Below are 9,259 nucleotides of genomic sequence, written 5' to 3'. Positions count from 1 at the left end.
GCCCAGAGTCAGACTCCATTCCTACCTGGTCGGAATCTTGCTCACCGTGCCAGGTGTCTGAGTGGGTGGAAGCCTCCGTGTATAATGTCCACAATCCTCGGACCCAACAGCCAAAGCACATCAAGAAAAGGAGGACAACGCCCTCCATGGCCAAGAGGGAGGTGTGCCATCTGGAGGCTCGAGTCTCCCAGGCAGACCGTGCCTCCCGCTCCCGGCGTAGCTCTTTGCGGGGCTCCCGAAGCTCGACTTTTGTATGCATAAACTGCTCAACCATCCTTCGGTGAGTTTCGGCCGGTACCATACCCTGCTCGCTGCGCCATTTGTCGTGCGGGGAAGCCTGCGGGGTCTCTGCTCCCGCACCCCATACAAGAACGCAGGACATGGTGAGGCCAAAAAGGAACACCCACGGAGCCATAGGTAGGGGAGTCATACCACTATGGTCTCACTGGAGGCTGGGTTCACTGGACGTGCGACCTGCTGTCCCTTTTGTCTGCAACCCACCGACGACTCTCTTTCACTCTCCTCCACTCTCCTCCGTAGCCGCAGCAGTTATATTAGCGGCTAATTGGCTAACTGGCTACAGCTGACGGCCAATCAGCCACAGCTGATGGCCATCTACTACCCGAGCCAGCACTCCTCCACGTGAGGCCGAGAGCCTGTAAACTACTTTCTGGGGCTCTGTCCCCACAATATTTAACTATATTTTCCAAAAGTAAAAATTAGTGAGGAAAGGACCATTATTCTTTTTTTTATTTTTGCCAATCTCTTTTGAACATGGCTTAATAAAAATCAGCTGCATTAAAAGCAGTTAACATGAGACGGAGGTGAAAATGTTGAAATAGTGATCCTGGAAAATTCTCTCCTCTTCAAAAACAATGAAAAAATTATAAAAGTTAACAAAGGCGATCTGTGAAAATATGTTTGGAAAATGGCTGAATCACAGTAGAAGCAGTGATACTGTATCTTTTTAATTTACCCAGTTCCCATCACTCTCCCTCTTCAACTCTGCGGTAGTTTGAGAACCAACGGTCTGCAGCCAACAGCCTGGCAACTACAGGTGGGGAAGAGCTGGGTTCAGGTTCCATCACAGCCTCATTCCCAGAAAAGTGGCATCATTTCATCTGTTGGTGGTTCTCTGAAGGATCCTACTTACAAGATATCTTTATTTGAGCTAACTTGGGGTGTTAACCTGAGTGTTACACAGTATGTATGAAAAGACTTCTCTCAGAAGCATTTGTCGAAACATTTAAAGGCATTTGTTTAACTTAGTGGCTAGCTGAGGTGCTGGATAACACCAGCGGTAAACAATGGCGTGATCAAGAAGCTTAAAAAGAAATGCTGGCGAATGAGATGTTAATAAAGATCTGATCTATTTGTGAAAATCTAGAAGGCTACATAGAAGAATAGAGCTGTGCATGTACCCAGGGCTTAGACCACGCTCAGGAAACACGTGAGATGGCCCTAAGCTGTCACCTCTAGGTGACCATGAGCTTTGGCATAAGAAGGAAGTGAAGGTTACTGCAGACTTGTGAACTGCCTGACTGACCGCTGAAGGAATGCGCTGACACGCACAGAGCAAAGACTGGGAGACTTAGCGATTCTAGGTATTGAAGGAAATTTCTGAAGAGAATTCAACTACTACCGAGCACAACAAATACAGACAGATTAGTTGTTGCTTGGGGCTTGGAGTGGAAATGGGATGATGGGATGGTCATTAAGTTTAGAGTTGCTGTCTAAGGTGATGAAAATGCTCTACATTGACTGTGGTTATGTTTGTGCATACATGTGGGAACACTTTAAAAATCATTGAATTTTACACTTTAAGTGGGTGACTGGCATGGTACATGCATTGAATATCAATAAGCTGTTTTTAAAAAATGAGAGGATGAAATCCTTACAGGACAACAGAGCAGACCGAAAGGCCAAGGATGGAAACTGGGGGTGATCCGCGTGAAAGGACAAAGGAGAGAGGAGGACTCCATGAAGACGGCAGTAGAACGAGGGCAGTGCCAGTGGAGGATGCCACAGACACTAACAGATAAACTTTCTAGAAGGAAAAGAGAAATAGAGGCAAGTGATACAGAAAAGTCAAGTAAGGAAAGGATTAGACAAGTCCCAATGGATTTGATTATAATCAAGTCTCTGATCACAAGATCACAGGCAAGTGGGGAGAGAAACCAAGGCATCATGCAGAGGTTTGAAATATGAATGAAAAGTATTGAAATATGTGAAAGAGAACCGAATTTTAAACCATCTGCTGAGCAACTTGAATATCATAGGTACTTGAAATATTTATGCAGGGTAATTTCAAGGATATCCAGTTGATTCATCAGAAAAATGTGTTTGTTCAACCCGTGTTTCAGTTTCTGAAAAATAGTATTTACTGAGTATATATTAAGCATTAAGTCTTCTATTTTTATTGCAGAACAAGTAGAAGTAAATTTCTATATTATTTTAGGGTTATGCCTGGAAAGTTGTCAACTAAATCACCTACCTGAAATCAACAAAGATTTTTTTTTTAATCTTCCAGTGTCTTTACATTCTACAAGGAGAGTTTGCTTTTCTCTTCTCAGCAATGTCAGCCTTTCAAGAATATTTTCTGACACTGGCATGGTCATCAATTATCTCAGAAATAAATATGAAGCTCTAATTCGGTAAATTCATAAGATTACAGACTCTGCATATATCCACATGCCACCTGCGCTCTGCAGTTCATCTCTATTTCTACAAATTCTCTCAATGCATCTGATCCATCTCTATGTCTGCTTTTCCATGTTAACACAGAGACACTTAAGCCTTTATAATTTCCACAGTAAAATAAACTAGGTATTAAGAACTGAACTCACCTGAGCCATGTTCATTTTCTGCTGCTCCTGGAAGAAGATGAAAAACTGAAGTTTCCACTGGTGAGGAGGAAAGTGGAATGGGGTCATGAGAAACATGGTCTTCCTTACAACTCCTATATTCACCTGCCTACAAATCTCCTAACACCACCTGGAGGAAAAGCCTCCCTGTGAGAGCACTTCCCTCTGACATTCTGGAGAAGGAACAGGAAGAAGCAGCACCACCTGCTCACGTGCGTCTCTGATATGAGCACGTGGGCTTCACCTTGCATTTTCACTGAGGGAGGTCAACTGCCTTTTGTCAAGGAATTCACAATTCTGACTAGTCAATACAAAACAACAACAACAACAACAACAACAAATAGAAGCATGTAAGTAAAACAGAGGACTAATTAAACAAATTCAGGTCCACCAGAGGTCCCCCTTCCTTCATTAAAACTAATGTCAAAACATGACTCTGCCTGGATTGTTCATCAAGTTCTTGTTGTCTTTACACCTTCAGTTAAGAGTTTCCACAGAAACTGAAATAAAGATGGGATACTTTATGCAAGAATTGTACTGTTTAACTTTTTGTTCTAAACTGGTTGCAGTTCCTAAAGAACATCTGTTGATAAGATGTTTATAGAACTTACCTGTGAGAGTAAACAGCCATGTGCTGCTTTCCTCAGTTCTGTCTGGTGTGACTACAAAAATCATTCATTTCGGGTCCAATATTTTGGGGCTTCCCTAAGTGTCCAATACAGAAAACCTTTCGTCTACTCTCATTCTATTAACTCCACGTTCAGGAAAGTGGGAGCATAGGCTTAACTCTAGATACCACATGAGGTGAGGGATATGGTGTGAGAGCAGCTCAGAATCTGGAGAGTGAGGGCAGAACAAAGGAAACAAGGTGCTGTTTAGGATTTCGTCAGCTCTGTCTGCTTACACCTTCCTGGGACATCAGTCCTCACCAGCCATCCAATCAGGTGCCTTTTCCTGTGCAGCCTAACAGGTACCCATCCCTCTCAACCCCACATACCACCTTCTGCAAGTTGGTCCACAGTATCCACTGTCACAGTCTGTGATGGCTTCTGGGTGTGGTGACACCCCGAGTCTCACTCAGGCTTCCCCCGGGGATCAAGCACTGCTTCTGGTGGAGCAAATCAGGACCTACTCCTTCTAGACACTTCTGCCTCTACTCTACAGCTCTGGTGAGAAGTCTGTCAGCACAGCTGTTCCCCCAAGGGGCAGTTATTCCTGGGGCACCTCCCTCTTCCAGACTTAAAAGAGTTACTTTGCTCCCAGGGGCTGGGACCTGAGCCTGAGAAACAAACTCACTTCATTTGAAACCTTCATCTAACACCTAAACCTGACCATTTTGGAATTCGCGAAAACTGGACTGTGCAGCACTGTACCCATTCCCTGCACGCAGCTGCTCCACCGGAAGTGTGGCTAGTGCCACGAGACAAAATAGGATTTTGAATGCACTGCATTAAGTGAATCAGTAAAATGAACTTCACCTCCTTTTCTTTTTACTGCTGTTTGAACATTTTTCAATTATGTTTTACATTATATTTGCATTACCTCCCTACTGGCCAGCACTGCATTAGTTTGTCAGACTGGGCCTCTGAGGATGGAGGCAGCCTGGACAGTGCAGGAAGGCACGAGAGCCTCACAGTCCCACCCAGGGGCTCTGGGGAAAACCCACACATCCCAGGATATGTTTACCACGTGGTAAGATTCTGTCCGCATTTACTTCACAATGATGTCTCTGGGAATTTGAGGACAGGCTACTCTGCTAAGTGCCCCAAAGGTTGCAACTCTGGGTTTGGGGCAGGGAGGACATTAGGAAGAGCAAGAGATGGGAGGGAAAATCTATATCTGCGTCCTACCTCTCACACCGCCCAGGTAGAGCCTGTGAGGTATTTCACTCCATCACACGAAATGGCATGTCTATACTGTGGATGGAAAAGGGGCCACATACTAAACTGGAAAAGCTCAGATGTCCGCATGGCAGGCCCTACCAACTGAGAGACCAAAATTAACCACACAGGACAGTCTGAACATAAAAATTCCTAACTGAAAGTGGTCCTGGTCCATAGTCCTGTCCTTGGCCTGTAGATTCCTTGACAAAGGTCAATCTTTTACCTTAAACAATCCTACTTACTGTCTTTTCTGCTTCTAAGATAACATGCCCTTGGGATGTCACCATAATCCCTTTTACTGGACCCCCCCAGGGCACAACCTGCCTCACCAGAGCAGGAAACTGCAGAACCCCTTGTTCCGCTGATCCCTTGATTACCATCTCTATGTGCTGTAAAGTGCTATTAACTATCCAGTCCCCACCAATGTAAAAGAAGTATCTGTCTCTCCAATTCACTTTCTATCCAGTCCCAGAGATTTCCCTGCTTTGCCCTCTCCCACCCCTTTAATCCATGACCAATCGATTTCAGGTAACCCTCCTGCTTCGATTCTACTGTATAAAATAAGTTGCAAAACCTCCATTTTCCAGAGCATTACTCAATCTGTTGAGATTTTGTTTCCAGACAATTGTCGTCAGTTTAGCTCAAATAAACTCTTGTAAGTTTTCTCTTAGGCTTGATGTTTTTTCATGGGTAATACCGACAAGTAGGCTTATTGAGATGGTCAAATGAAATAAATGAAGGCAACAAAGTGTTTTTTGATAGCAGCTTACACAGTGGTTACAAGCATTTGGCAAAATGTTTTGCAGATCACTCCTTATCTAATTCTCAGAGTAACTATGCGAACTACGATTAGTAGCCTCAAGTTTACAGTGCACGTCACAAAGGTGCATTCCCCTCCCGCCGCCCGCAGCCGCCCTGCATCCCGCCGCACAGAGCAGCACCTCCTCCTGATCGAGACTCACCCACCTGCGCAGCGGGGTCCGCGGGGCCGACTCCGCACGCACGCGGGACTGGGGAAGGGGAGAGCCGCCGGGAGGTCCCGGGGATTGCCCGCCTCGTGGCCCAGACACCAGCCGACCTGACCGCAGGGGCCCAGCGCAGCCTCTGCTCCCGCAAAAAACACGAGCGACAAAGAGATCGTATCCCTCCTACTCTGGAGCGGACCCCACGGGAGGAGGCGGGACTACTCTGCACATGCGCAGACTGAGACACACTCCCAGAGGGCTCCGCGGTAAGCCCACACTTTGAAGACTACATTTCCCATGAAACCTTGAGACCCCAGGAAGTAATATTTGAAGGGTGTCCGTTTAATTAGCCATTTGGCAGACGTGACACCTATACCTGACTCCTGGGGACTTCAACTGGGTCCCCAGAGCTTTGGGGTTAGACTTTAACTCGAAGATCTCACAACATATTGCAAATCGTCGTTCTCCATCGGATCCTGGTTGGAAAAACAACAGCTGCAAGAGACAACAGTTGGGGAATCATGAATATGAGCTAGATATTAGAAATATTAAGGGAAATTAACCATTCCCTGGGAAAGTGCGATAATATTTGGATGATGTAGGAAATTGTTATTTTTTAAAGATGTATACTAATATGTTTATAATTATGAAATCATGTTTTTGTAATTTACTTTTTTAAATTAAGCAAAACAATTAGACAAGCAAATATGGTAACTGGTTAAGAATCATGAAATCTATATAATATGTGTATGATCCTTATTTTACTATTTCTGTTCTATCTGGAGTGTTTGGATTTCTTTTTAACACACAGGGAAAGACTTGGGATACGGCGGGATGGAGGGAGGTTAGGGAGTGCAATGCCCCTTCAGACGTGTCCCTTTAAAATCAAGCTGCCAAGAGAAGTAAAGGTTCACACACACAACTGTGGCTTTCACAGCTGTGAAAAATAACAGATACTACAAAATGGAGCCAGCATCAACATAAAAGAGTAACTAACATCTGTGACCAGCAGGGTGGTGGTGGGGAGGCAATAGTCTAGCTGTTCAAATGGCAAGTAATACAGGAAAACACATACAATCCCAAATAAGGAAATTATTATTGTGTCAATTTTGCATGTCCATAGGTAAACCTGCCTTGAAACTTAATGTGTGCACACATCAAATCAGAGATATATGGAAACAATAACATAATTTTTCTTTCTAGCAGACTTTTTTAGAACAATTTCAACTTTACGGAATAACTGAGCAGAAACTACGAAGAGTTCCCGTATAACTCCTCTCATCACACCACACAGTTTCTGTTATTATCATGTTACTTTAGCGTGGTGTATTTTGTACAATTAAGGAATGACACATTATTACTAGCTGAAGTCCAAACTAGTTTACATTAGCAGTCACTCTTTGTGTTGTAGAGTTGTATGGGTTTTACCTAATGCATAATGGAATGTCCAGCATTCCATTACGTACAGAGTAGTTTCACTGCCATAAAAATCTCCTGTATTCTGTCTGCTCAACCTCTGCCCTCTTGCTTTCCCATTCTGAACTCCTGGTAGCCACTCAACTTTTTACTGTCTAAATAATTTTACCATTTCCAGAATGTCATATAGTTAGAATGATATAGTAAGTAGCCTTTTCAGTCGGGTTTCTTTCACTTAAAATATGCATTTAAGATATCCTCATGACTTTTAGTGGCTTGACGGCTCATTTTTAAATAGATGGACAATATTCCATTGCATGGATATACACAGTCTGTTTATTCACTCATCTATTCTCATCTATTGAAGGACACTTGGTTGCTTCCAAGTGTTTGCAACTGTGAATAAAACTATAAACGTTTCGTGCAGGCTTTTGTGCGAATATAAGTTTTCAAATCAATTGAGAAAATACCAAGGAGTACAATATCTCGATTGTATAGTAGAGACTAGTTTTAACTTTATTAGAAACTGCCACACTGTCTTCCAAAAGTGAATGCATAATTTTGCATTCTGACCAGCAATGAAAGAGAGTTCTTCTGCTCCATATCCTCTCCAGCGTTAAGTGTTGCCAATGTTTTGGGTTGAGATTCAGGCCTCAGACAACATCAGAGAATACACAGATGGCAGAAACCTTAAGGATGTCATGAATGTAGGAAAACTTTTGCTGATAATTCAACCCTCAACGTACACCAGAGAATTTACACATGGGAGAAACCATATGATTGAGTGAATGTGGGAAAACTTTTGTCGCTAAGACAGCTCTTAAAGTATATCACAACAGAATGCACAGCAGAGAATGTCGAGTATCCCAAAGGAAATCATGACACTGAGACACTGAAGAAGCTTATGACACATAGACTGGCAATTTTTTTTCCTTTAGCTATTTCTTTTTGTGCTAGGTACCTAGCTTGTGTAAATTTCCCAGTCCATGTGGGTCTGTTCATGGAATATGATGCTATTGATTTAAAACTGTCCTTAAAATCTCACTTTATGTTTCTGCTGTCTGTGTTATACTTGAAGGGAGAAATTTCCATGGCAAACTTGGATCCTGTGTATTCAGCATAGCACCCAAGTTTAAGGAAGCTAGAACCTGAATAATTGGGTGAAAGAGAATTGCCCACTAACAGATCTTCACCAGTTTTTTGTTTGTTTAAGCAAGAATTAAGTTTGTACTGTGTAGAGCTGTTACAGATTTGTGTCTGTTGGTCAGATGCATATAGTTTAGGCAACTCTGTTAGAGTGCGATGAAATGCTGTAAATATAATAAAATCTCAGAAGACCTGTCAGAACTCAACCTATCATTGTACATCAGAGACTACACATGAAGAAGAGGACTTCTGTCAAATGTCCTGAATAATCAGACGACTTCATTAAAAATCAGATATCTGAAGGAAAACCATAAAAGCCTTTACCATCAATTGAATTTCATTAAACATGAAATAAAATCTTATACTGTGATAATTTTTGAATGTGTACTGAAATTGCATGAGATTTTTTCCTGGGTAAATGCATGTTTCAAACTTGATAAATTCTTCACCGAGAAGTGATGTACCGAGACTTGTGATTTATATGTAATATTAAATTTATAGACAATATAGAAGAGAATATTCACCTATATACAAACACTGGAATGTGAAGTTTTAAAGATGGAAGAATAACGTCAACTCTGGAGAACACCAATAAATGTGACTGAGCTATGTGGTACATCTGTATGAGTATGTAATGGAGCTTTCATTACTGCTTATAGTACGAGGCAGTAGCTGAAACTGCTCTGGACCTGTTCTGTTTCCTTTTCTGAGTGACAGTCCATATGCTGCTTCTGTTGGCTTCTGTCAGCTTGATGCTGTTTGACTTTGGACAGCCTGCTATTTTTGAATATTGTTCTGGTGCCGAATTTCTGGGTCCTTGTCGATTTATGAGATTTGCCAAGGTTTCTTTGTGTGTGTGTGTGTGTGTGTGTGTGTGTGTGCACATGCATGCGTTCATTTTTGTAGTGGATTGATTCTTACATGCTCTTTTGACCTTCATTTTATGCCATTTATGGTTCATTTTGCGCTGAGTAATTAAAAAGCA

The 9,259-nt window shown here is 42.6% G+C and overlaps 1 long non-coding RNA gene across 1 annotated transcript; it reads right to left on the bottom strand.

The window, feature by feature from the left end:
- Positions 1–731: 731 nt before the first annotated feature.
- On the bottom strand, positions 732–6,226 carry LOC141569915 (uncharacterized). The gene is made up of 2 exons (XR_012493659.1): positions 5,714–6,226; positions 732–2,903 (listed from the first exon to the last, which is right to left on the bottom strand). It is a non-coding gene; the product is annotated as an uncharacterized LOC141569915 (long non-coding RNA).
- Between the last annotated feature and the right edge of the window lie 3,033 nt (positions 6,227–9,259).

Source organism: Rhinolophus sinicus, unplaced genomic scaffold (genome assembly GCF_036562045.2).
Source record: "Rhinolophus sinicus isolate RSC01 unplaced genomic scaffold, ASM3656204v1 Contig145, whole genome shotgun sequence".
Classification (NCBI taxonomy): domain Eukaryota; kingdom Metazoa; phylum Chordata; class Mammalia; order Chiroptera; family Rhinolophidae; genus Rhinolophus; species Rhinolophus sinicus.
The sequence above is the reverse complement of the archived record's forward strand: the minus strand, read 5'-3'. Positions and strand labels throughout refer to the sequence as shown.